Raw genomic sequence first — 26,754 nt, 5'->3', positions numbered from 1 at the left:
TTCATACCATGGCCCTTGGCAATACAAGAGCTTTTTTTCTTGCGCTGCTTTTTGGTTAAAAGACTATCAATAGTTTTAAGAGATTTAAGACCTGCATAAGGTATTTGATACATAACACCCTTGGCCTTCATTGTAGGTTTATTATATACATATTCACAGCCCCCACCCCAGTTTTTGTTTGGTGATCATAGCTATGGTGGTTCCCAATGCTGCTATTCTTTCACTTAAAGAAGCATCTTCGCTTACAAATCTACCAAATGCAGAGTCTTCTAATTTCTTGTCTGCAACATGTCTCTTGTCAAGATCAGTATGTGTGTTGTATGCTATGTCATGGTCTCTGCAAGCAGCATCTAGGGGATTAACACCAGGATCACCTATGTTTAATCTATGGTCCAATTTTGTACCGGGACCACAATACTGATAGCCTGGAATGTGTAGTTCAAATGGCAGCTTGTTTATAATGTCATTAACCAACCCCCGACCCTCAGAAATATTCCAAAATTTAGGTGGTAGAGTATTAATAATTTTTATAAGATATCCAATCCCCTTAGTGTCATTCACTATAAAATTAGACAATTTTGTGTTTATCATGTCCATATTTCCAATCTTTTCATTGTAAAAATTGTGGTTGCCAGCATTTTCCTCCCCAGCTATCACCAATAACCTATCTACAAGTTTCCTGACATCATCAACCCACACAAATTCTTTAGGCAGGGTGTTGTATTGTTTGATTCCACTGCCTGTCTTGATCTGTGACCATATGGGCTTGATTAAATTGTTGTATTTTGCTCCACTGCTAGACTTGACTCTTTTTTGTGTGGGATCATTGTTCTGGTATAGAGCATCTGATATTATTAATATTTCTTTGTAATGCTCATAATCTTGATCTGTATAGCTGCCAGGCCTTTTCCTAGTCATCAGTTCCCACACTCCAGGTGTTCCAGGGTACTTAACAAAACCACCTTTTTCTCCAAGATGAGATTCTGAATATACAATTATATCATCTCCCATAAATGTTACTCTGAAATTGCCAATTCTATGTATGATGTTACCATCACGCTGTGTGTTGGCATATAAGCCAAAAACCTCATCTTTGTTGTCTTGCTTAAATATTTTTGAGCAAGAAGACCCAATTCAATAGGATCCTGAGTAGCTTCAATTCTTCGAGGAGCAACAGGACTAGGTGTATGAATACTGGAAAGTGGGGGTGATTGTATAATCTAATATGTTCCTTGCAGCTACAGGTACAAGCTCTGTGATCAAATTTTGATTTTGCTCTGTAACAGTTTTGATATTTTTACCAAATTCACTAATAGCATCAATAATAGGCTGTTCTGTTTGTTTGTGTTGTTCGTAAATTCCTCGGTTCTCTGATTTCCATCCCTTAAATCTTTTTACAAGATAATCTCTTAATTTAAGATCATCAATAATTGGCCTTTTCATGGTTATTTATATATGTTTCAATGTCTAGAAAATTGTTAATTTTATTTCTGTATTTGCCACTATTAGGTTTTCTTGTCATATCAATTGTGACAAACACATAACTGTTTTGATTCCAGCACCTACTGCAAAACTTGGAAAAATCATTGTAGCTCAAGTCCCCACCTACATATTCATCATGTATGTGTTTGAGGTTGGTATGATCTTGATGAAACACACATATAAAATTGCTGTTGTCTCGGATCAGCTGCTTCGGTATTTTAGAAAAAGTCTGTGCCAGGTAGAAGCAATCAATGTTTTTGTGTCGGCCCTGTGTAAAGAAATTTCTAACCTTGTTTTGATAACCAGTATAATGTCATCAAACACAACAACAGAATTATCGACACATTCATGAAGTGGCTTAACATCTGATTCAAAAGAGGCAATATCCAGTCCATCATATAGCTTCATCAGCTGCTGATATTTTAATTGTTCCAAGCTCTTAGAGAAAACATACAAGTGCCTGTTTTTCCAGTCTAACCAGTTGGGTGCCAATAAAAAATTATCAATCATTAGTGTAGTTTTACCACAAGCTGATGGCCCAACAATAAGACATCTAATATTATCAGGCAGCAACTTGCCATTTCTCTTAATCTGCTGTTCAGGTTCTGGCAGCCTTTTTATAACATCCCAGGTGCTCATATTATCACTTTGTCTGCATCGATCCACCTGTGTTCTGGAAGTCCTAGCCATTTGACAAATAACTTGTTGCCTTTTCTGCGGATGATTTTTTCTATGAGATATGTGTGTCAGGCTGTTTAGTTTTGTTGAGTTCTTCTTCATAGAACCGGCCTTTGAGAATTTCTCCTCGGTGGTCTTTTATTATATATGTGTTAAGGGTCCCAGGTTTAATTTGAACCACTGTAAATAATTCAGTGCTCCAGTTTCTTGTAAAGCCTCTTTTGAATAAGTGCTTATATTTGCTGATTCTTACTTGATCACCCACCTTGTATTTGGCTTTTCTTGTTGTTGGCTGGTATCTAGGATAATAAACAGTCCTGATCAATTTTTCCTCATGAGATGAAGTTACTTCAGAGGGTTTCATGTTGTTTGTGGAATGGACCGAGTTGTTATATTTATGTAGAAGTTCTGGAAGAATATTAAGCCATTTATAATTACCTTGAAGTGTAAATTGTTTATACATAAGATTTTTTAGGGTTTTGTTGAATCTATCTACAATTGAGGCTTTGAGATCACTGTAACTCGAGTAATGTTTTACTGACTGGCTTTTAATAAATTGTTGGAACACAGAATTATAGAATTCTTTGCCATTATCTGTTTGCAAATAGCGCGGTGATCTTCCACTCTGATTGATGATTGTCCTGAAGGCTTCTGTAACACATTTTCCAGTCTTGGATTTGAGTGGCACAGTCCAGGCAAATTTTGAAAATGTGTCTATTACAGTGAGTAGATACTTGTAGCCCTTGTTGATTTTGTCTAAGTTTTTCAGCTGTCCACTTGCCATCTCAATCAAGTCGCTCTGCCATAAATCATCTATGCCTTTTGTGACTACTGGCAGTCTCTTATAATTATGTCTGGCTTGTCGGTGTAATTCATCAACAATAATTTGTCCAGACATAATATGAAAACAAGAATATTGCAACTATGGGCTGTTCAGCAGCTGATACTACAGGATTTTCTAAATATAATTTGTCTCCTATTTGTATATGAAATTCCAGAGAGCCATCATCTTCAGCATAAGATGTTTCTAATGTATTGGGATCTGTAAAATCCTCTAACTCTACACTGGTGATTTTTGGTTTGTTGTCAGCATTTGTTATTGATAAGGTGGGGTAGTGGTGTGCCTGTGGTTGAAGCCAATATTTGATCTTGATTGGTCTCAGTGTGCCCCCAACAAAAAAACTGGTAATAAAATTGTGCAGGGGACAGCATATATATTTTGCCACCTGGTGTAAATGGTGAATCATATTCTTTGTTGGGATGCTGTACAATTCAAGAATGACTGTATGTTTTGGATTCTCAATTATGCCGGTTATTTCTTTTTCTGCTGTAAGCAATCTGCTTGTTACAGATTCAAGGTGCTCATTGATGGTCCTAACAACATCATCATGGCCTGGCTTGATGTTTATGTCCACAACAAGTTTCTTGTATTGTTGCACAATCTCTTGAAGCTGGGTGGCAAAAACAGACAGAGCATTTGCTTGATTGGATTCCATGGTCCTAGCTGTTGCTTGATATTAGCTACAATTTGTTGCAAATTTTCAATAACTGACAATTTTGAATTTTGAGCAGTAAGATCATGGACCTGTCTTCTGATATCCTCAAACAGGGCATGCAGTTCATTAATATGTTGATTAGGTGGTAGAGTGGCCACTGTCTGAGTAAGTTGTTTGATCTCTGTCTGGATATTCTTGATATCTTCTGATTTCAATATGCGATTCACTGCTCTCTTAATATTTTTAAGTTCCTGTGATGTAGGCAGATTTGTTACAGTATTTTGCAAAAATTCAAGTGCCAATTTCACATTATTTAATTCAGAAGCATCAGCCACATTTTGCATAGCATTTTGGAGCAGGGCTATATCTGCCTGAGTGGGTGTTGATTGTTGTAAAATTTCAAGTTTTGTTTGGATATCATCGATCAAGTGATGAAAATGAGATAGCTCAGATTCAGTATTTAGGTTTTCAAGCTTTGTGATCTGTTGCTGGACACTGACAAGTGTGTCTACAATACCAGGCAGGCGGGATTCTTGTACATTTGTCAAATCACTTTGCACTGCTGCTATTGTACCCTCAAGATGGGTTATGGTACTTTGAATTTTTCCAAAATCTTCATATGTTTCAAGTTGCAGCTTAATGTTGGCAACACTCCGAGTTATTGCACTCAAAGCATCAGGAGATGGCAAGTTGTTCATAAAATTTTCAAGTGTCTCAATTTTTTCTTTAACCTCGGCTATGGCATTGTTCAAGGGGTGCAGATTAGGTATCTGGAGTGATTGAATCTGTTCCTTTAGAGTGGAAATCACTAGATCAAAATCTTCTTGTGATTTTATGCTTTTGACAATTGTTTGGAGCTGTGTCTGGACATTATTTATCTGCTCTTCCAATTGCTGTTTCAATTGCTCAGAGTTGGTGGCCTGGGTCTTAAATTTGGCTTGAAGAGCTGCTACAGCTTCTTCTAAACTTTGAAAATTATCCAATGTGGCCAAGTCAGTATATTTTTGAAGCAGCAATTTGAGTTCAGAATCAATTTTAAGAAGAGGGTCCATGCATTGTGATTGCAAATTTGTAATTTCTAGTTGAAGACTGGCATTCAGATGGTTTGTAAAGCTTGCAAATCACTTCTTAATTTCTTGACTCTGACATCAAGCATCAGAATCTCATCACTGTGATCTTCATGTCTTGTATGGCCAAATATATCATTAGGCATTTTGATTTAGTGGTTATTTATTATTGAATATCTAATTCTTAATTCTATAAAAAAAGGTATAAGCTTGTCATAGGATCCAGGGACCTCAATATATAAGCAGTCACCAGCAGAAACAGTATAAACAGTGCCAGAAATCATGTTTGAGTGCTTAATTCTATAAATATTTCTCCCTACTGAAATCTTGACATTACCCTCAGGGGTTGTAATAAATTGCAATTGACCACCTACAGGTAATTGGTAATGATTTAAATTATTGTTAAATATGTACAACGTTTTACCTGTGTCATCATCAACATCTGTAAGTATGCTGTTCAGATGAATAATTAACAAACACTTAGTTTAGATATCATATCTGAAGTGGGTTGTGGTGTTGGCAGGTCCATAATAGCCTGTTTTTTGAACCCAAATAAGTTCATAGGCATGTTTATTTATTTCAAATCATGCTCTGTAATTGGGCATTAATTAACACTTTTCAAATCACAATGACCCCATGGTAGAGTATGTATGCCACATGATAAAATGCATCTCTTATCATCATGTGGATCCAGAGCCACTTTTCTTACAATATTTGTAGTCAACAAGTGATCCACACTCTGAATTCTGGATTCTGATGTTCTGATTGTGCTACATAATTTCAGGCAATTTTTGTAATCTTCAAATTCAAGCTCTTTGTCTACAGTCACTCTGCCAATGCCCTTGGCCTTTTTGGCAACAGCGCCACTACATGTTTCAAAACTGTACATCTTGGCCCTTAACCCAGCAAATGCCACAATAACATCACCAAGTGTCTCATCTTTTAACTTGCCAGGCACCTTTTTGTTGTGGGGTTTAATTTTGAATGTTCAGTGGTATCAAAATATTTAAACAATTCAGGCTGTGCTATATCTTGATAAACATCTTCTGTTTGAATATCAAGAACAAAACTATCTGTGTCCATGTACATCAGTTTTACACGATCCTTACAAAAAGGCTTCAACACATCATAATACAATTTTAACATGTGTAATTTGGCCAATTCCAATACCACAGCCCCTACATAAATAGGCTTATCAAACTTGATCTTTGTTTTTTTCATGTTGAAAAGTGCCATATTCAGATCATAAATTCTTCTGTAATTGAAGTTTGGCTTTGCTATCAATTTTTTGCTCCGGCTGGGGTCAGTAATTAATTTAACATCAGTATATTTTCTGACATTTTCTATTGTTTTGCCATACACAGAATTGACCATCAATTTAAACAAGGTCTTATCAAATTGGCTCATTGCAGATGTTCGAAGCTCTGTGTTTGGATCAATATATGGTTTCAAACATCTCGAGTGCCTGAACCTCAAAACTTTTCCAACTTTGGTCACTTGGACACCATGATTTATTAGGAACTGGAGGTTTTTGTAATATAAGACATAACCCTGTTTTGGTTCTAGAGTCATCATCAATTTCTTTTGTTTAGAGCCAGGTGAGCACTCAACCTCAGGAATTGGGGGCAGATCAGAAAATGTGTTGTGCAAATCATCAGGAATTGTCAGATCAACCTCTAAGAACAGGCCATAGTTACTGTCATCAAAATCCTTAAGATCTTCAATATTGAAATCTTCAAGACACTCAAGCCCTGCATATGGCAGTTTTTTCATCATAGCATAACCAAAGAGGCTATTGGCATCTACATACAGTATATAATTTGATGGCAGTGCTGGATCATAATCAGGAATATATTTGTTATTTGCTCTGGCATATCTCTGAGAACATTGCACCATGCCTCCTCTTATACATTGTTCCATAAACAGATACATATCTTGATCCTGGTAAAAAGGTAAAGTGTTCCCCTGTGCTTAGCACCACGCCATGAAGGCGTATAGGGGGTGTGGGGGTAACGCCCCACACTTTCTTGATCCGGTCGTGAGTGGGGGTGATGTGATCAGCATCACGCCCCTGACCGCCTTTACCCCCCAGGGTTTCCCACAGGTACCCATGTTATTCGACGCTGGGTGGGCGCCGGGGCCGCTTCCATCGTTAGAAAAGTTCCCGGATTTCAACCGGCCGGGGATCTAACCCGGGACCTTTAGCATGGTAGTGAGACGCGTTACAAACTGAGTCACCGCGGCCACTTGATCCTGGATAAGATCCAATTGCATTTTAGTGTTTAAAAACATTGCAGACCATGCTAGGCCCGGAGCACTGTAAAAATACATTGGATCCAGCTTATAATTTTGCATGGAAGATTTTCTGAATGCCTGCAGTATATCGGCTAAGAGAGCCACATCAAGTTTTAAATAAGCCTTGTGATAATCACCAAATGTCTGGTGACATTAAATTGTTCCACATCAATTGGGCATGGTGATAATCATTATCAGTGATTCCAGATGCTCTGATTTTGCTGTAAAACTCTTGTTGTGGTGGCAGAGAATACTCATCAAATTTAGAAAAATCTGTAACATAATCATATGGATATACACCCTTCCGCCTAATTAATTTCAGGTCCTAATTTGGAAACAAAGCACATGTGATTTTGAATTGATCATCAGATAATTGACTGGCCAGTGTAGCCAGGCTAGCAGACAGAATTCTGTATGAATCAAAAAATTTTAAGTGAATAGGAACACCATTAACTTTAATTATTTTGCTAATGGCAATATATTTCTCATTATTTTCAGCTAAAATATTTAAATTCTGCTTGTCAAACCCCTCGTACCTGATCAAATGATGAAAATCATAATTGGATGCACCATGGCAAAATATGGGGACAAATTTTGGTCTCTGGATCTTAATATTACAGCTATTACACAGGGCCATTAAGAATTTACCATCTGTATGAGAATGGTGATGTACCTTGATATTTGTATCTGAAAATTCAGAATCACATACCGGGCATTTTTCTGCATTGTTGAAATCTTTAATCTATATCTCTGTTAAAGGCAACATGGGTTTTGATTTTAATAAGATATTAGATGCTATGTCATGGCACTCATTTTCTATTCTATGTGCAAATTTTTTGATGGCATCTGGTCCCATGTATAAATATTCTTTACTAACAACACCATCCTGTACAACAACATAATAAAAACTAGAAGGTTCATGTAACTGGTATGGTGTAATTGAAGATTCCTCAGGATCTGGGCTACAGAATGCAAGAGGTTTGAGATTTGATTCAAAATCACAGACTATATATGCTGGGTGTTCCAACAAGGCTTCAAATTTTTTGAATTTGGCATTTTCACTTGGATTAGGCGTCACCATATGAACAGGTTTATGGTTGCCACAGTATTTCAGATGCTCAATTAACTTGTTTTTAGCAATTTCTGCATTTTTTTCACGAACCCCATTTACCATTTTTTGACCATCAAATACAGTTAAACATCTTCGGCACAACTTAAATGTTCTATTAAATTTGTCTAGTTGTGTTCTGACTAAAGCTTCAAGATTTTGTATCAGAGTATAATGGTGTGTATCATCCCCTTCAATTAAGAGCAGATCAATCGGAACAGCAGAATCATCATCAAATGTACTGATTCTGAGAGGTGCTATCAAGCAATTGCCACGGCCAGTAGAACAAATAAAAACATTAATTGATAATTGTTTACCATTGATATTCCTGGCCTTTTTTTTAAATTTATCAATATTCTGAACAGACATTGGATATTCTAAACCCTTCATTGCTTCATCAAAATCATTTTCATGTTGTTTATAATAACTTATTCGCTCAGGATGCCTTGAAACTGGATACAAAGCAGCTAAAATACACCACAAAAAGCATTTCTCATCATTATTTTTTATATTAACCACGGCTTGTTTGTTTTTAATATTGGCAGGTAATGGCAAATATGTAGATCCTTGTAATGGGCTGAATTCAGAAATATTAACATAGAGCTTGTGTGGAGATCCGCATAGGCTCCATCCAGACTCTTTTCCAGCAAATTCAGAGTGTTTAATATTCAATTGATCTATCAAACTGCTTATTATTTTGTCTGAATTTGCATTTGAATATACCGGTACAGTTTCTGTCATGTGGGGCTGTGTAAATTTTGTGCCATTTGGCTTCTTATATTGTGTAAACAATTTGAGGGACAGCTTATAAGAGCTATTTTGTGCATTTAGAATTGCCTGCACATCAGGATTTATATTGTTCAAAAAATTCTTAATGTCACATTTTGGCTCTTATACAAACCGGTGATCCCTAAGTTGGCCATTAAAACTGCTATGGATAGGTGGTGCATAGCGTGGCTGCTTTGCTGGTCCAGCATTAACAGGTGTTTCATGCTTCCTTTTCAGACCAGATGTAGATGGTTGTGGGGGCAATGTTGATGACTGTGCAGAACAAGTACCTTTATGTTTATATGTGAAATATTCCAGACTATATTTTCTATGGCATTTAGGGCATATTTTTGTAGGAGTTCTGCATTTGTCTGGATTACAATTCTTTTGGTGCCTGGCCCAATTGGGGCTGGTTATATTCTTATTGCATTGATTACAATATTTTTGATTTGGCATTTTTGTTGTTGTTTATTATATAAGATTTCCTGGGGTCCAAATCAAAACTTTATACTTAATAAAAAATATCAGTTGGGTTCAGTAGTGTGATTTGTGTGTGTGTGTGTGTGTGTGTGTGTGTATGTGTGTTAATATTTTTGGCTTTGGTATTTAAATAAAATTTCTTGGGGTTCAAATCAAAACTCTATACTTAATAAACCTATGACAGGTTGTCAAAAATTCTGTCTATTAAATCAAATAGATTTGTAATTCAATTTATGCAAATCTGCAATATTTTTGTGTTTAAAAATATGAACAACACTGCAACAACACACCCTTACTCTTCAACAACTCTCACAATACTGGCTGATATGCAATGCAAAATCTCTTCATATAGCCTAAGCACAGACCGCATTGAAAACATCTGAAACAATAAGCCAATCAGAATATAACACATCATCACATTATGTCATAACCAACCAATCAGAAAACAACACATGTCTAATAATTTATTGCATAATATTGGGTAATAATTTGTTGCAAAACAGTAAATATGTGTGGGTGTGTGTGGGTGTGTATGTGTGTGTGTGTATGTGTGTGTGTGAGGGGTGGGTGTGGGTGTGTATGTGGGTGGGTGTGGTCAGGGTCAAGGTCAAGGTCAGGGTCAAGGTCATCTCAAGGTCAAGGTCAAGGTCAAGGTCATCTCAAGGTCAAGGTCAAGGTCAATGTGGGTGGGTGTGGGTGTGTGTGTGTGTGTGAGGGGTGTGTGTGGGTGTGTATGTGGGTGGGTGTGGGTGAGGGTGGCTTAGTTTTAGGTGTAGCCAAAAAAAATATCGAGAGGGGCATATTTTTGACAGGATTATGGACAACAATCTCACAGATGTGGCTTTTGTAAGTGTAGGCAAATCAATCTGAGGGGGCTCATCATTTCACAGGAAATTCTCGAGGGCATTTTTACAAAAATCTTGGATTAGACAGGGTACCACACTTGAGCAAAAAGCTCATATAGGCATGTTGAGCTAGTTTTAAGTGTAGGCAAATCTGCCTGAGGGGGGTTCATCATTTCTCGTCCTGGTTATAGCATCAATTATACTACTTACGTACGTCATGGCCACTTAAGCTGTACATATCTTAGTAGTATAAGTAACAGTTTTAATTTCAATGTATTTATTTGCCCATTCTTGAGCAACAGAAGCAATATTATTGCTGTGAGCTTTGTTAATCTTCAAGTGTTGTCCAGAAAGAGAGAGAGAGAGGGAAGAGAGAAGTACAAAGAAAGAAAGAAAGGGAGTGAGAGAATATAAGAAGAGAAAGATAAATATTAAAAACAGAAAGAGAGACAGAGAGAGAGAAAATTATAAGGATACAGAGAGAGAGAGAGAGAGAAAGAGAAGGAAAATAGAAAGAGAGAGAGAGAAATTTTAAAAACAGAGAAAGATAAATATATAAAGAAACAGAGAGAGAGAGAGAGAGAGAGAGAGAGAAATAAATAAAAAGAGAGAGGGAGATATATATAAAGGAAGGGGGAGAGAGGGAGAAATATAAAGAGAGAGTGAGAAAGAAAAATATAAAGAGACGGACAAGCAGAGAGAGAGAAAGAGAGAGAGAGTGGGAGAAACAGGAAATAAGAAAGAGAGAGGGAGAAAAAACAAGAGAGAGATATAGAAAAATTATTAAGAAAAACAGAGAGAGAGAGAGAGAAAGAGAGAGAGAAATATAAAGAAACAGACAGAGAGAGAAAGAGACAAATAGATAGAGAGAGAGAAATATATAGAAACAGAGGGAGAAAGATGGAGAGAAAGAGAGAGAGAGAGAGAGAGAGAGAAAGAGAAAGATTTTAAATGTTAGCGGAATGTGTAGAACTCACAAGATTTGAAAACAAGTGTTTTTCCATCGATCATGTTGAAATACGTTGACCGATTTCATTCAAATCCAACAACGAAACAACCTCTTGCAGGTTTTGTGCCGTAAGAGTTATCTTTTATACATCCTTGTACAAGAAATCTAGTGGCGTAGCACATTTTTCAAAGTATCCCTCACAAAACTGAACTCTGCGGTGCGCATCATCCACATTGAGAGTATAGACTCTTCTTGGAATTTTAAAAATACAATGGACAATTGATTTCGATAGTCCTGTTGACGTGTGTATATATTTTATGGGACACCCTGTATATATATTATCATTGCTCGTATATAATTTTATTGATGTACTCAAGTTTTAAAGATGCATCTAAGTCTAGAGCATAAAACATGCGAAAAAGTAGCTTACAGTTAAAGTAACCATAGCAATATATTACGTCGTTCGTAAAGTAAGTTCCACCGATGAATACCGTGGCGCTGCAAGCGGGGCAGTGTGAAGCGCATGCGTCTTGTCTAGCCACAACCTTCATGAAGTGCAGACGTCAGTCTGAGGCAAGTTGGTCAGGAGAGTAGTGCGTAGTGCGTTGTTGTTATGTTTCGGACAATCCAAACTCCCGTCATGTGTGAGGTGCGGTGCGTGATCCGTTTTCTGGATGCACGTAATGTTCCAGCTGCGGAGATCAGGGGAAGGAATAATGAGTGCTTCAATGGTAAGAAGATGGGTGAGACATTTCGTGGTGGACGGGTTAGTGTTCATGATGAAGAACGAAGTGGTCGACCGTCTGTTGTGAATCCCAATTTGGTTCGTTTAGTGGAAGAGCAGATTAGGGAGAAGAGACGATTCACTTTGTCTGAGCTGTCATAAGATATTCCACAAATCTCCAGAACTGTGCTGTATGATATTGTAACAGTGAATTTGAAATTTAGCAAACTGTGTAACCATTGGGTCCCTCACCAGCTCTCCGAAAATGCCAAAAATGAAAGAATGGGTAGTTCATTAGAGTTTTTGAAACGGTATAGTGAGGAGGGGGAAGAGTTGTTGGATCGGATTGTGACTGGAGATGAGACATGGGTTTTGCATGAAATCCCAGAACAGAAAGGAAGCACCATGGAGTGGCGGCACTCCGCGTCACCGCGGAAAATGCAACCAAAACCAAAGCTTACGAACAAAATAAATCATGTGAACTGTGTTTTGGGATAGGCATGGAGTATTGCTTGTGGAATTTATGGAGCGTGGACATCACATCAGTGCCGAAACCTATTGTGTGACACTTCAAAACCTGCGTCGTGCAATCCAAAACAAACGACGTGGCATGCTCAGTCGGGGTGTCATTCTCCTCCACGACAATGCTCGTCCGCATGTGGCAAATGCAACTCAGGAACTCCTGACGACCTTCCATTGGGAAAAACTACAACACCCGCCTTACAGTCCTGATCGTACCACATCTGATTTTCAGTTGTTACTCCACCTTAATCATTCCTTGCTGGAAAATAGCATGGTACTGACGAAGAAGTGAAACGTGCATTTTCCCAATGGTTCTCCATTCAGGCGGAATTGTTCTATGATAGGGGTATAACGAACTTGGTATCTCGCTGTGATGCGTGCTTGAATTCTTATGGCGATTATGTGTGAATGTTATACCATGTATATATTCTCACCCCTATAAAGGTCATGATATTACTATTTATATTTTTCATTTTATTGCATCATGAAACTTACTTCCCGAACGACGAAGTACAGATGTAGCCAGTTACTTTTGGACTCTAACTTTATGATGACTGCAATTAAATAATGGTTATAATAGTGTAATACAATATCACTTTTCATAATTACATAACAGTAGTGTGGGGTCTTACCTTCTTGCCTGTAATCATGGGGTTCTGGATTCGATTCTCATTGGGTATATATACTAAGACATCTACATATTTATTTTCTAAATATCAGTAAAAATACTTAATACTCTTTAGTAATTACAGCTGTGTTTTCATTTCAAACAGCGGGAATGTAAAATGAATAGATATCGTCTAACGTAATTTCCTAACTCAATTCTGGATAGAAGGGGAAATTTTCCTTACAGATTACTGTGGTCTAATGATCAAGTTATTAAAACACCATAATTATAAATATAGTTGTGTAAGACGTGATTCAATGATAGTTTTTGCACTGAAGGGAGATATCCATTCATTAAATATTTATTCCAACTATTAACTTTTGTAATTCAATTCAAATCTAAGGGCAGAGAACAATGAAGGAATGAACGAACGAAAATTTACACACACACTTGCATCAAGCCATGGAGTAGACAGGGTCTCCACACACTCACGAAGACCGCCATTGTGAAGGTGATGTAACCACCATCACGCTCCGTTCTAGCGTTCTCCTAAGGTACACATTTCATTTCTGAATGAACTCTAGAGCCGCCATATCAAGTGATTTGGTATGAAATATTAGCCACTTGACTTCACCTATATCTGAAATCGAACCTGTGTCTCACGTGTGGCAATCAGACACCATGCCGACTGACTCACGGCGACTTTATATATATAATATATACACGGGCGCCCACAGGGGGACAAAATTTTATACCAATTCTACATATCTTCACACAAAAATGGGGAGATCGTTTCGTTTCATTGACTTATTGATTTTTAGTTTTGGTTATTATTTACAATTTCCCTACCTACCTATGGGTGATCGCGGCCATAGGGTTGAAATTAAACACCACCCCTTATACCTCTACAATTGGTTTGGATGAGGGATGGTGCTGTTCGTATTATTAGAGGAGAGGGTCTAAATATGGGCGAAGGTTTAAGTATGGCTTTTGGAGTTAACAGCGCTGCCGGGTGCTGCAGCCTGGCAGAGGCTATGGGAACTTGTTATCTGTCAAGGACAAAGGTTGCGGCTCCAAATTCGCAAGAGAAAGTGGTGGTTAGTTTCGGCCTTGGACGCTGTTATGGAATTGCGACCTCCGAAAACTTTTTGCAGGTATGTTTTAACTCAGCGTTTTCTGAATTCTCATCTGCTTTGTATAGGTTATGATATTAGCGTTACATAAAACAAATGCGGGCTCGTAAAATGCCATGATTTGTTTGTGAAATATGTACCACAGAGAGCGAATATAAATTGAAGAAGAAACATAGCGTGATGGTCTAAATATGGGCTATGACATGAAGTCTAATGTTGACATCACATTTTCAACAAATATTTGGATGATTTTCTTAATTTCGATTTTTTCTATTCCGCGTGATTTTCAAAACAACAGATTATTCATAAGTATGAATTTTATAAAGTTTTAGCGACAAATGACTGTTCTTTTAAATTTTAATTGCTTTTTGTGATATTGCCACTAGTAGCCCATATTTAGACCACAACTTTAAAATACATCATTTTACCATTTTTTGGAAATTGCTTATTTTTTTAAAAAAATGGAGACCTTCTATACTTTAGCATGCTATTACATTTAAATATATATTTCATAGATATGCATTTTAGAGGCAGGTGCTTGATATATTAATTTTTTTCCTCCGAAAATGACAACATAAAAAGGGGGCCCATATTAGACCTTTTCCTCTACAGGATTAGTCGAGCAGACAAATTGTGAAAAATAAGGTTCAGTACACTAACAATGGCAGTGGCCTCAGCAGTTTTGTACGTTTTATGTTAGCAAACATGAAAGTGAGCCTCAAGTATCTAAAGTAAACATATATTTCTTAAATATGTCTGTATTATATTGTTCCGCAAATTTTGTCTGGCCAAAATAATTTGAGTAAATAATTCAGCATATATGGGGGGAGGGGCGAATGCTCTACCTTTTGGGTGGAAGTGCGTCATAGGACATGTATATACATATATAAATCCATTCACCATGGGCAGTGAGTTGTCTTGATTGCGTAGCATAAATCCTATGACGTGTCATCTCCCTTACTTTATACCGTTCAACATTTTTCTATCTTCGCCGCAGATGGTATTTCCAGAGAGATATAAGCCAGACGACAAGCGCAGTTTCTGGCCAAAATCTTGGATGAAACCTCACCTCGGGCCTGCTCTTAAGTCAAAATCTTGTAGCCACACCTTTTTCCTAAGGCCTCGTCCCTTCTCTAAATCTTCCAATAAGAAGAGAACGACTGCGGAGAACAATAAGAGAAAGAAGGAGAGAGAGAAGGTGTCAAGAGAGAGAGAGAGAAATGAAAACCAAAGGATTGCATACGTAATGACGTTTGAGAGAACTTTAGGCTATCGGTTCTTGAGGCCAGAAACGTCGCCACGAGGCAAAGAATTCTGGAAGAGAGGAAGAAGAATCTGGAATGCAAAAGATTCCCTTCGGCCAACAGGTATAGACGAGCAGGACTTACTTTGTACTTCGTACAAGATTTGAACAGTGCTATTTTCCGGGAAGAGATGTTCCGGTACTCTTCAAATTGGTTTGTTCTCGCTTTCATCAGAACTACTCAATACATTGTGGCATGTTCATAAACCTTTTGTTTACCAGCTATCTTTAAATAGATACCTCTAGGTATACCCCTTGTTTTCCAGCTACAGATACCTCGACAAGGTCGTAGTTTTTACGTCATAATGTCCCTATTTTTCATTGTAATTGCGATTTTCTTCTTTTATATTATTGTTAACACATATACTGCACCGTAGAGACTCTTTCCCCTATAAAAAGGGGAGAAAAGTGGCGGAAAAATGGCGGCTTCAGTGGCGCATAGACATGTCTTTTGGAAAACTAAAAATGCTGACCAAGGCAGTAATTTATTTTATTAAAAACATAAACTAACGTAACGTTTCAACCTTCTAGCAAGGTCTTCTTCAGACTCTGTATCAATTACAAAAGTAACATCTTAGGAATAGCGAGGAATGCAAGAAAGAAAAAGGAGAACAGAGAAGAGGAAGAGGAAGGGATAATCTACGAAGTGAAATGTAACGTTATCTCGTTATCTCGTTATCCTCTTGTAACATATCACCACAGACCTGAATTATATTGTGAGCTTAGTATTTTGAGCTTCCAATAAGAGGAGGATGAAGATGTTGTGTACAGGAGGATATGTGGGTCTGCAGGGGAATCCCGTATAAAGATTCCCGACCAAGGTGGCAGTGTTATTAGTTCTTGGGGTTGAATCTGCGGCGAGGCTGTCTGAATTAAATTCTCCAGGGTTTCAATGAAACGCTTCCAGTAAACACCTGCTGCCTCTGAAGGCTCTCGCAGAGAGGGATACCGATTTTCTCGCACCAAGCGCAGGATATTAGAGGCATCAAGTTGAGAAGAGAGTGATTTGATCAAGGGTAGAAAGGTTTTTTGGTCGTGGAAGAAACATAACATCCATATATATATATATATATATATATATATATATATATATATATATATATATATATATATAGGATAACGGCGGTCTGTATGACCCTCTTAAGAAAATTATCATACAAAATCTATGAAGACTAAGAGAATTGTGTAAAATTGTGGAATAAATTTTTTTAAATATTTACTGTATTTTACACACATACTGAAAAGATAATTTTTATTTGTGAAATAAGAGATTAGTGACAATTTTAGTTTATATCTGCATTTATGATTAACTTCTCAGTGTAGGGTGGTATGGCTCACAATTTAAAAAGAGGAATTAAGTGAAACGAAACATATTTTTGAGCAAAAAATTGTTTATTTAATCACTTAATAGTTTACATTGCGGGACGGCATGGGTTCAGTGTCCGGTCGCGAAGTCCTACAACGACTGGGGGTTGGTCGGGCCGACCACCCGTCCCCCTAGTCTGGCTGCAGATCTCCACGCCCCCTTGGTGGCCCGCGTGGGAGGGAGGCCAGCAGTCTGTAGGTAAGCCAGGGCCCAATGTTGGGCTGTAGCGCTATAGGGTTACAAAAAAGTAGTTTACATCGTTGGTAATACAGTGTTTTAACTTTTAATTATTATTTATTAAAGCCTACTGTCTGCATTAGACTAGTGGACTCAGGTTTTCTATAGGCTATTTCAGGATGCCTCTTCATGAACGCTAAATAAAAATCTTTAACTGCGGTTATCTTTTCTTTATTGAATTAATGTGCCTGTTTCAAACTTTCTACTAAATCAAAGGAGAGTGTTAAGATTTCATTTCTGGACAATGGCATTAACCGAGCATCCAAGTTTTTCATATGCGTGACCAGCTTGCTTGTACATTTAATTGAAAGTTGGTTTAAAACCACCCAGCTGAGGTTTCATTTCTACATGTGGTTTAGTTTTAACGCTATGAAGTGTTCTGCGTAAAGTAGTTCTTTGTACATTATGCCGTTCTGCCAAGGTCCCGACCGACATTTTGTTCTCTAATTTCATGGAATCTGCAGACCATTCTCCATAGCCTTCACCTTTAGGCTTCTTCTTAAACTTTGGCATCGGCCCCTGAAATAAAATCATGTCTTTATTTGGCCCATACCGCCCGACCGAGATCGTTAAGGAAGAAAATGGCTCCTAACCAAACGAACAAATGTTACTGTTTGAAACTCATAGGACATAGTAGACAGTAATATTAGTGTAGTATGTTGCATTGCTATCTTACCTATTTCAACACAGAAAGTCCTAAAAGTTAGTCGAGACAGCGCGCCGAGAACTGCAACACAAATAAATTGAAATATCTCCTAACAGACTGCACTGACAACAGCCTACTCCTTGCACATGGCGGACAGACACTGACGTCACGTAAGCAGTACTGTACGGTGCTGGTACCTTGCGTATAAATGAATTGCCGTCGGTGGTGAATATGTAAAAAAATAAGTAACGAAATGTTACTCCTCCACACATATTGTCGTCTTGTTTGACTAATAAATTGCTCTGAAAAAAATCGTGGAACCGACTTATTGATTTGTCCTCGTATCTCCCCAATTTCCTAACGATGGTGGATGGTCACCGGTCCCACACTGGACGAGATCTTAGGAAAAGTTGTTACGGTTTCCCCAGGAGACTCGAACCCCGTAGACATAGCCTAAACCTTGCGTCTTAGACTTCGCGGCCACGGTGCAGATCTTATTATAGAAATATACGTCTATATTTGTAGTATCATCGTATTGTAACCTGGCATACGTTTCAAGATTATATCTACTTGGGTTTACACTGTGAAAAGAGTAAGGTGTATCGAAACTCCTAGCTTTTCTGACTTTTTGGACTTGATGTTTTCTTTTCATCTTGAAATTAAACCATGGTTCAACCATGGTTGAAATTTATGCAGTTAGTAGATCCACTTTCGTACGGTCAAGAGATGAAGGTCTCCTTCATTAAGATAAAAAAAGTTCTTAATCTTCATTGGTTCACAAATTCTTCTTCAATTTTCCCCCCTCGGTTTACCCTTTAAATTACAACCAAGAATTAATAAACACGAGTTTCAAAGGCGTTAGGAGAATGAAGTACTCTGATTTCTTGCTTTTGTATTCAATTTACAACTCAATCACAAGGGTGTAGATGCAGGTCGTCGAACAAAAATGCAAAGTAGCACGTGACCGCTGAAGCAATCTATATTCATGTAGCTCTTTTTCCAAGCGACTTTGAACTTAATCACTGTGCATGAGGAATACTTAAGTATACATTTATAAAATGCATACGTACTTAAAGTTTCTCTAAGATCGTGCAGCAAAAATATTATAGATATCTAAATCCTACCGAACACAGAATCAAGCCTCTCTGTCCATTCTTGGCTTTTTCTTTTCGTTCATTCTCCACGTTTACACTGTTCTTAGTCGCATAGCAATAAATACCAGTAGATCTATGTCCACTATTTGTAATCAGTTTACAATATATATATATATATAAATATTATCGGGTGATTCCCTCGCTAGAGGCCCCAAACTTTTGTCTATAAAACTGCCATTTACTTAACGTTTGTCTTGAAACTTTGTATGCACATACCTTAAGCAATGTACAACAGGATCTAACCCCTCGCAATAGGTTTGGACTCTTCCAGTGACCTTCATTTGTTTTGATCCTCGACAACGCATCTCGGTAGTGTTGGCTCGAACGTATACAATGTACACAATCGAAGAGCGTGTGTTCCTCGTTCGTAAATACTGTCAAAATGGTTCATTTAAAGCATGTCAAAGGGCATTTCAGACTGAATTTCGTGTGAGACGTGTACCTTCAAAGTGTAAGAAAGTCAGAGACAACGGGAAGTCTTGTCACACAGCATTCAGGATGCCGCAAAATGTCTGAAGAGACAAAACAGGATTTAAAGGAGCGATTACTGGCATGATCATCAAAAGCATTGCGAAGACTTTCACAAGAAACTAATATCCCATTGTGTCAAAAATCTGCAAAGAAAATCAAAACTACACGCTTACCGTGTGTCATGTGTTCAAGAATTGCAACCGACAGACATGCATACATTCGAGCTAACACTACCAAGATGCATTGTAGCGGAATAAAGCAAATGAAGGTCACTGGAAGAGTCCAAATCTATTGCGAGGGGTTAGATCCTGTTTTGCAGTGTTGAAGGTATGTGCATACAAAATTTCAAGACAAACTTTAAGTAAATGGCAGTTTTATAGACAAAAGTTTTGGGCCTCTAGCGAGGGAATCACCATTTAATACACGGAGGTTTAGGGATTACATAGTATAGTGCAAAGAGCTATACACTAAATTTCGTCTGTGCCTTTGTGCTTTTAACCTTATAGTGATTATCTCCAACTAGTCATGGCGGCTTCATAATTAAGATAACTAAAAAAATAATTTTATTTGAAGTAATTCTTATCTTCTTGATTATTCAATTCTATAAATGATTTTAATATCAAAATTTCATAAGAAATGGTATCTTATGAAGATATATTTTTAGTTTGACCATTGTAAAATGAACATAAAAGCATTATATCTCTCTAAGAAGCATATATTACACTGCTCTGCAGCAAAAATGAGGTTTTCAAATGAATGAGTGTTCCTAAATGGAATTTTCACGCTGAGTTCAACGGTGCAATCCGTTTTTACCTATCACGTCAGGTTTTCGAGAAAATCAGGAATTCGTGTTTCATAAAAGTCCCGTTTATATACCATAGGCTTGGTGTGAAGTATGTAAATTCTGAATGGAGGCTTTTCATAGATTCTTCTGTAACCAGCCTGAAAGGTGTTTTACTCCACAATGGTAATGTTCTTGGATCTGTACCAGTTGCTTATTCTATTACTTCGAAAGAATCATATGAAAGTTTGCAGTTTCTATTGCAGTGTGTGAAGTACTCCGAGTATGGGTGGGTTGTATGTGGTGACTTCAAAGTTATCAAACTTTTACTGGGACTACAAATGGGATACACAAAAATGCCCTGTTTCCTGAGTGGGATAGTCGAGACAGACAAAATCACTGGCAAAGGCAGGAGTGACCAACCAGAGAACCCTTGACACCCGGAACAAAGAATGTTAGGCATGTGCCCCTTGTGGAACCCACGAAAGTTCTTCTCCCTCCTCTACACATTAAATTGGGTATCATGAGTCAGTTTGTACGTGCCCTAGATAAGTACATATGTAGTGTTTATCAGAGAATGACCCTAGATAAGCCGAAAGCGGTCTTTTTACTGGACCTCAGATCAGGAAATTAATGTGTGACACCAATTTTGAGGATACAATGAGCCAAACGGAAAAACAAGCCTGGGAGAGCTACAAAGATGTAAAAAACTTCCTAGGAAACAGAAGGAGTCCAGCTTACAAAACCATTGTGAACACTATGTTGGAAAATTTGAGAAAAATAGGTTGTAACATGAGTTTGAAGTTACATTTCCTACATGCTCACATTGACTATTTTCCAGATACCTGTCTTGGATTTTACAGCGAGGAACAGGGTGAACGTTTCCATCAGGATTTGAAAGACATGGAAAGAAGATACCATGGTTGGTTGGACTGTGAACATGATGGCAGACTACTGTTGGTCCCTGAAAAGGGAAAGTTCTTCTCATGCATATGGAAGAAGTTCAAAAAGACGAAAATTCCTGCCTGTAAAATAAGTGAGGTCACTGTAAATAATATCACTTGTTGGTAGTTCTTGTGAACTGTACGTACACTGTGTTTACAATTACATAATTATAATATAATACACCATGTTTTTAAGCGTGGCAATGATCTTGTAGAAGGGTATAAATATATGTCGGTAATGGTTCAATATGCACATTTTGTTTTCATTTTTTTTAACAATCTGGACGTGATACAAGAAAACTGCTTACATATTTGGAATCAGCGCCCCAAAATTAGGGGGAAACGACATTCGAAACCAAAACCTCAAGAAAAAAATTTCAAATTGCAGAGCGGTGTTATTTTTGCATTTAGTAGAAAACAGCCAGTCTGCAATTTTAAAATCCGTTTTTTTTTTCCTGTGGTCCGAATTGTGTCTGATTTTGGATATGGTGTTCATCAATGATTCTGAGCTAGAAAGTATTTTAATGAATGTTCAATCAATATCTTGCTTTAGGTAAACTCAATACATATTATTCCACACTTCTGTAATTCCTGTCTTGATCACCATAGGATAAAATATATTCTTCTAGTGTTCGAATTTTGAATGACACTTTATGAAATGAAAAATACAGCGAGCCAGTGAGTGGGTTTGGTCCTTATATATGTTTGATTAATCTGAGCAATGAACTGGCCCAGCATGACGTCATCAGAGTCTGTGTCCCGGATGTATATTTCCAAACAAACTTTCATTAGGCAAAGCTCTAAGCTTCGGCATTGCAAAGTGATCGCGAAGGTGTGACTTTTCTTACAGATACAGCAGTTCAGAAACAGAAGAATGATGTGTACCATACATTAATGTAAAGACTAGATTGATTGTGGAGAATGTTCAGATATTTTACTCATTCCTCACGGATAAGGGGTTAATGAACAAGTAACATAAGAAAAACGGACAGTTTTTCAAGAAACACGTCAATAATTTATTATAGGAACATCGATATAGTCTTTGTCACCGGTATAAGGTACACAACAGTATTTGTTTACTAATTGCTGTCACAGAAACAAATGATAACCTTCTACGATCAGTTTTCACCACGTAAGATATCGTCATTTTTTTAATATGGTCTAAACCCGCCATTGTTCCGAGGGCTTCAATTTTTCGTGCCTTTCCTAAACAAATACCCGATATCATACATTATTTCTTAATTAACTCATCATCTGTAAGTGATATATATATATATATATATTCACCAGAATATAATCTTTGCGTTGATGTGGATTACACCTAACTTTCTTGCTTGCTAACTGCTGTCACTGTAACAAAAGTTATCTCCTTCCGATACATTTTCAATGCAAAAGAATAGGAGCAAACAGGTTGAAAGTCATGTTTGGAAATATACATCCGGGACATCATCTGCTAGTGAATTCACGGCTTAACCGGTACATACAAAGCCTCCTGCAATGCATATGTACTCGACATTAACAAAGCAGCGTTTGTTTCTGGAGCCATGTGTGAGAAGTGTGCATGAGAACATGACGGCTGTTGGGAAGCAAGACGAGGAAAATATGGGTAAGCGTATTGAAGACTAAAATTGGTAAGTGTAAGTGCCACAATAATTCAAACATCGTTTTCCACGTTAAACTGGGAAATTTGCAATGCTTTATAATGTGGTGAACGTGAAAAGTGGCTTGTAGTCCTCTAAGTAGTTCAAAGGACGTGTAAAGGGGTCACTATTGTGCACGTTCTTACGGGCTGATGTGCGGAACGATGCGATTTCCCAACACTTTCTCTTTTAGCACATATAACGTTTACCACTTTTAGTTCTCAATTTCAAACAGCTGATTCAAAAGTTTAGGAATGGTTGATATGGGACAAGACACAATCTCTACTACAAATTCGTTGTATTGAAATCTACCATCAGGTAGTAAGCAAGCAAATATTAGACCCGAGCCATTCTTCGCAGTAATAATTTTATTTCAAGTAAATGGGTTTATTACAATCCAGAATTGTCAGCGACTATACATCTAGAAGTTGAAGATTAAGATTTTTTGACCTGCCAAAAAAATAACGCATTACACAAGGGTGAATCAAATATAAAACATATTTCTTTTTCTTGTAGATTTTCCTCGTAGAATTCATAGAAATCCATGTCTCATCTACTCATATTTTTCAGTACTGAGTACGTCTGGATATTTCCAGTATAGTCTGCAGGTTGACATTATCTCTTGCTTTGCCGAAACCTTTTCACTCATCTGTCCGCTAATTGACGACATTGTCAAACTCTTCTCTCCATTCGTAAACTGCTCGACCGGTAGTCTTGCTTCATTGCGTCTCTGAATATTCATTCACCGAAAAAATACCACAGGCATGAAGGTTCCAGAAGGAACTAAATCCTGGCCTCAACTGGTGAAAATGCTTAGTAAAAAAATAAAGGCGAAACCCCTTGAAGATCCCGCCTCCGTCCGCATACATTCAGAGTTGTGCGCTTTTTGCCCTGGTGCCTTTAAATAAAAATCAGGGCATCAGTTTTTTTCTGAATTTATATTCCCCTTACATGTAAGTGAATACAATATCCTTGAAAGGTAATTTTGTTCCCCCTTACATGTAAGTGAATACAATAGGCTAGAAAGGTAACTTTGTTCCCCCTTACATGTAAATGAATACAATATGCTAGAAAGGTAATTTTGTTCCCCCTTAGATGTAAGTGAATACAATATGCTAGAAAGGTAATTTTGTTCCCCCCTTAGACGTAATCTAAAAGTTATAAAATTTGATACAGGAAAGTTTACTGATGAAAGAATTAAGAAAGATTACCAAATTAAACTGTCAAATAGATTTGATGTTTTGCAGGATTTAAATGATGATGAAAATATAAATGAAACAGACGTAAATAAGAATTGGGAGCACATACGTAATGCAATAGAATCAGCAGCTAAAGAAAGTATAGGATACCATAAACCGAGAAAAAGTAAGCCATGGTTTGATAATGAATGTCATAATCTAATAGAAATAAGAAATCAGGCTAGACTTAGGTGGTTAAATAACTCTGATGATACAAATCTAAACAATTATAATAGAATAAAGCGAGAAGTTAACCACACGTTTAGAAGTAAAAAAAGAGATTACTTGAAAAGCAGAATTAACGAAATTGAAACAAACAGCAAAAATAAAAATATCAGAGATTTATATAAAGGTGTAAATGAGTTTAGAAAGGGGTGGCAACCTAAAGTAAACTTGATAAAAGATAAAGACGGTGATTTTCTAGCTGACCCAAGCGATATTCTAAATAGATGGAAGAACTACTTTAATGATCTTTTAAATGTTCATGTAGGAGATAAATCAGAAGTAAATGAAATCCACACAGCAGAACCTTTAGTTCCAGAACCTAACTTGACTGAAGTTAAAGATGCTATTAAAAGGCTAAAGAATAACAAAGCACCTGGCATTGATTTAATACCAGCTGAGTTAATTAAATATGGTGGAAATTCGTTAATATGTCAAATTCATAAATTAATTTGTTTAATATGGAATAAAGAAGAAATCCCTCAACAGTGGAAAGAATCCATAATTGTTCCTGTGTTTAAAAAAGGTGATAAAATGAACTGCAATAATTACCGTGGAATTTCTCTACTCTCAACAACATATAAAATATTATCTAACATTCTTTTAACAAGACTAACCCCATATGCTAATGAAATTATAGGTGATTATCAATGTGGATTTAAACGCAACAGATCAACTACAGATCAAATTTTTCACATCAGACAGACACTTGAAAAAAAGTGGGAATATAATCAAAATGTCCATCAGCTATTCATTGATTTCAAAAAAGCATATGATTCGGTCAAAAGAGATAAATTATATAATATATTAGTCGAGTTTGGAATACCTAAGAAGCTTGTTAGTATGATAAAAATATGCACCAGTGAAACAGAAAGTAAAATTCGTGTGGGTATTAATATGTCTGACAAATTTACAATTCATGATGGGTTAAAACAAGGAGATGCATTATCTCCATTGCTCTTTAATTTTGCCTTAGAATATGCTGTTTGGAAGGTAAACGAAACTAAAGAAGGACTAAAATTAAATGGTGTGACTCAGTTGTTAGCATATGCAGATGATGTAGACTTACTGGGGGATGATGTGAATACAATTAAGAATAATGCTAAAATATTTTTCAAAACTGCTAAAGAGATAAGTTTGGAAGTTAACAAAGAGAAAACTAAATATATGCTTACAGGCCGAAACCAAGTCTTAGGTAATAATCAAAATCTAATTATTGATAACAAACTCGTTTGAAACAGTTTCCAAATTCAAATACTTAGGAGTAATATTAACAAATGAAAATTATATTAAAGAGGAAATAAAAAGTAGGTTTAATTCAGGAAATGCATGTTACTTCTCTCTTCATAAACTTTTGTCTTCTCGTTTAATATCTAAGAAACTAAAAGTTAAAATATACAAAACAGTAATTTTGCCTGTAGTATTATATGGGTGTGAAACTTGGTCCCTTACTTTGAAAGAGGAACATAAATTGAGAGTATTTGAAAATAGGATCCTTAGGAAAATATTTGGACCTAAAAGGGATGAGGAGACAGGTGAGTGGAGAAGGTTACATAATTTAGAACTACATAATTTGTATTCATGTCCAGATATTATTAGAATAATTAAATCAAGAAGACTTAGGTGGGCAGGCCATGTAGCACGAATGGGAGAGGAAAGAGGAGTTTACAGGATTCTTGTTGGGAAACCTGATGGTAAGAGACCAGTAGGAAGGCCAAGACGAAGATGGAGGGACAACGTTGAGATGGACCTAAAGGAAATCGGTAGGGATGGAAAAGAGTATATAGATCTTGCTCAAGATAGGGACAGATGGAAGGCCTGTATTGCTGCAGCCATGAACCTTCGGGTTTAAGAAGGCTAGAGAGTTAGTTAGCTTAGACGTAAGTGAATTAAAATATGCTAGAAAAGTAATTTTGTTCCCAGCCTAATCCAAGATCCAGAACAGATCGGTTATACACTCAGTTTTGTATTACCTGTTATTATTTTAATTTTAATTCTAATTTTAAATTGGAAACAAAGGTTAGGAGTTACGATATAATTTTGTTTCCGTTCTAGAAATTATTTGTTTAGGCTTATTTATGGTTATTAGAAAATGAGAAATTGGAAATTGGTGCTCTTCTTAATAGATAAGACATCATGATTGGAATTTGAAGTATCCTGTAATACAAATTAATGTAAATGGTTGCATGTATTTGGCCTTTGGAACAAGTTTCCACCTGAAATTCATGTCTCTTCCTCAATTGTTACGTTCAAAAAATTGTTAAAGTTACACATGTTATATAATGAAAATTAAATGTTTGACTTCCCTAATAATGTGGCGGGTGCAGAGAATGATGGAAGGACGTAAGGCACAAAACTAATTTAACGTAATAGTTAAGATGAATTATCGTCAAAATATTCCATTTTGGACTGTGTTTTAAGTATGTGTAATATTGGGCTGTGCTTTAGTAAGTGTAGTGTTATGTATTTGCTTGTACGTGTGTAAGGGTAAAAATATGTATGTGTGACTGTGAGTGTGTGTGCCCGTATGTATAGGTTAGATTACCTTTCTTATATATAATTTTTCTTTGTATTTTTTATTCCTCTGTAATTTTTATA

Source organism: Lepisma saccharinum, chromosome 22, assembly GCF_977018435.1.
Source record: "Lepisma saccharinum chromosome 22, izLepSacc3.1, whole genome shotgun sequence".
Classification (NCBI taxonomy): domain Eukaryota; kingdom Metazoa; phylum Arthropoda; class Insecta; order Zygentoma; family Lepismatidae; genus Lepisma; species Lepisma saccharinum.
Note: the sequence above shows the minus strand (reverse complement) of the source record.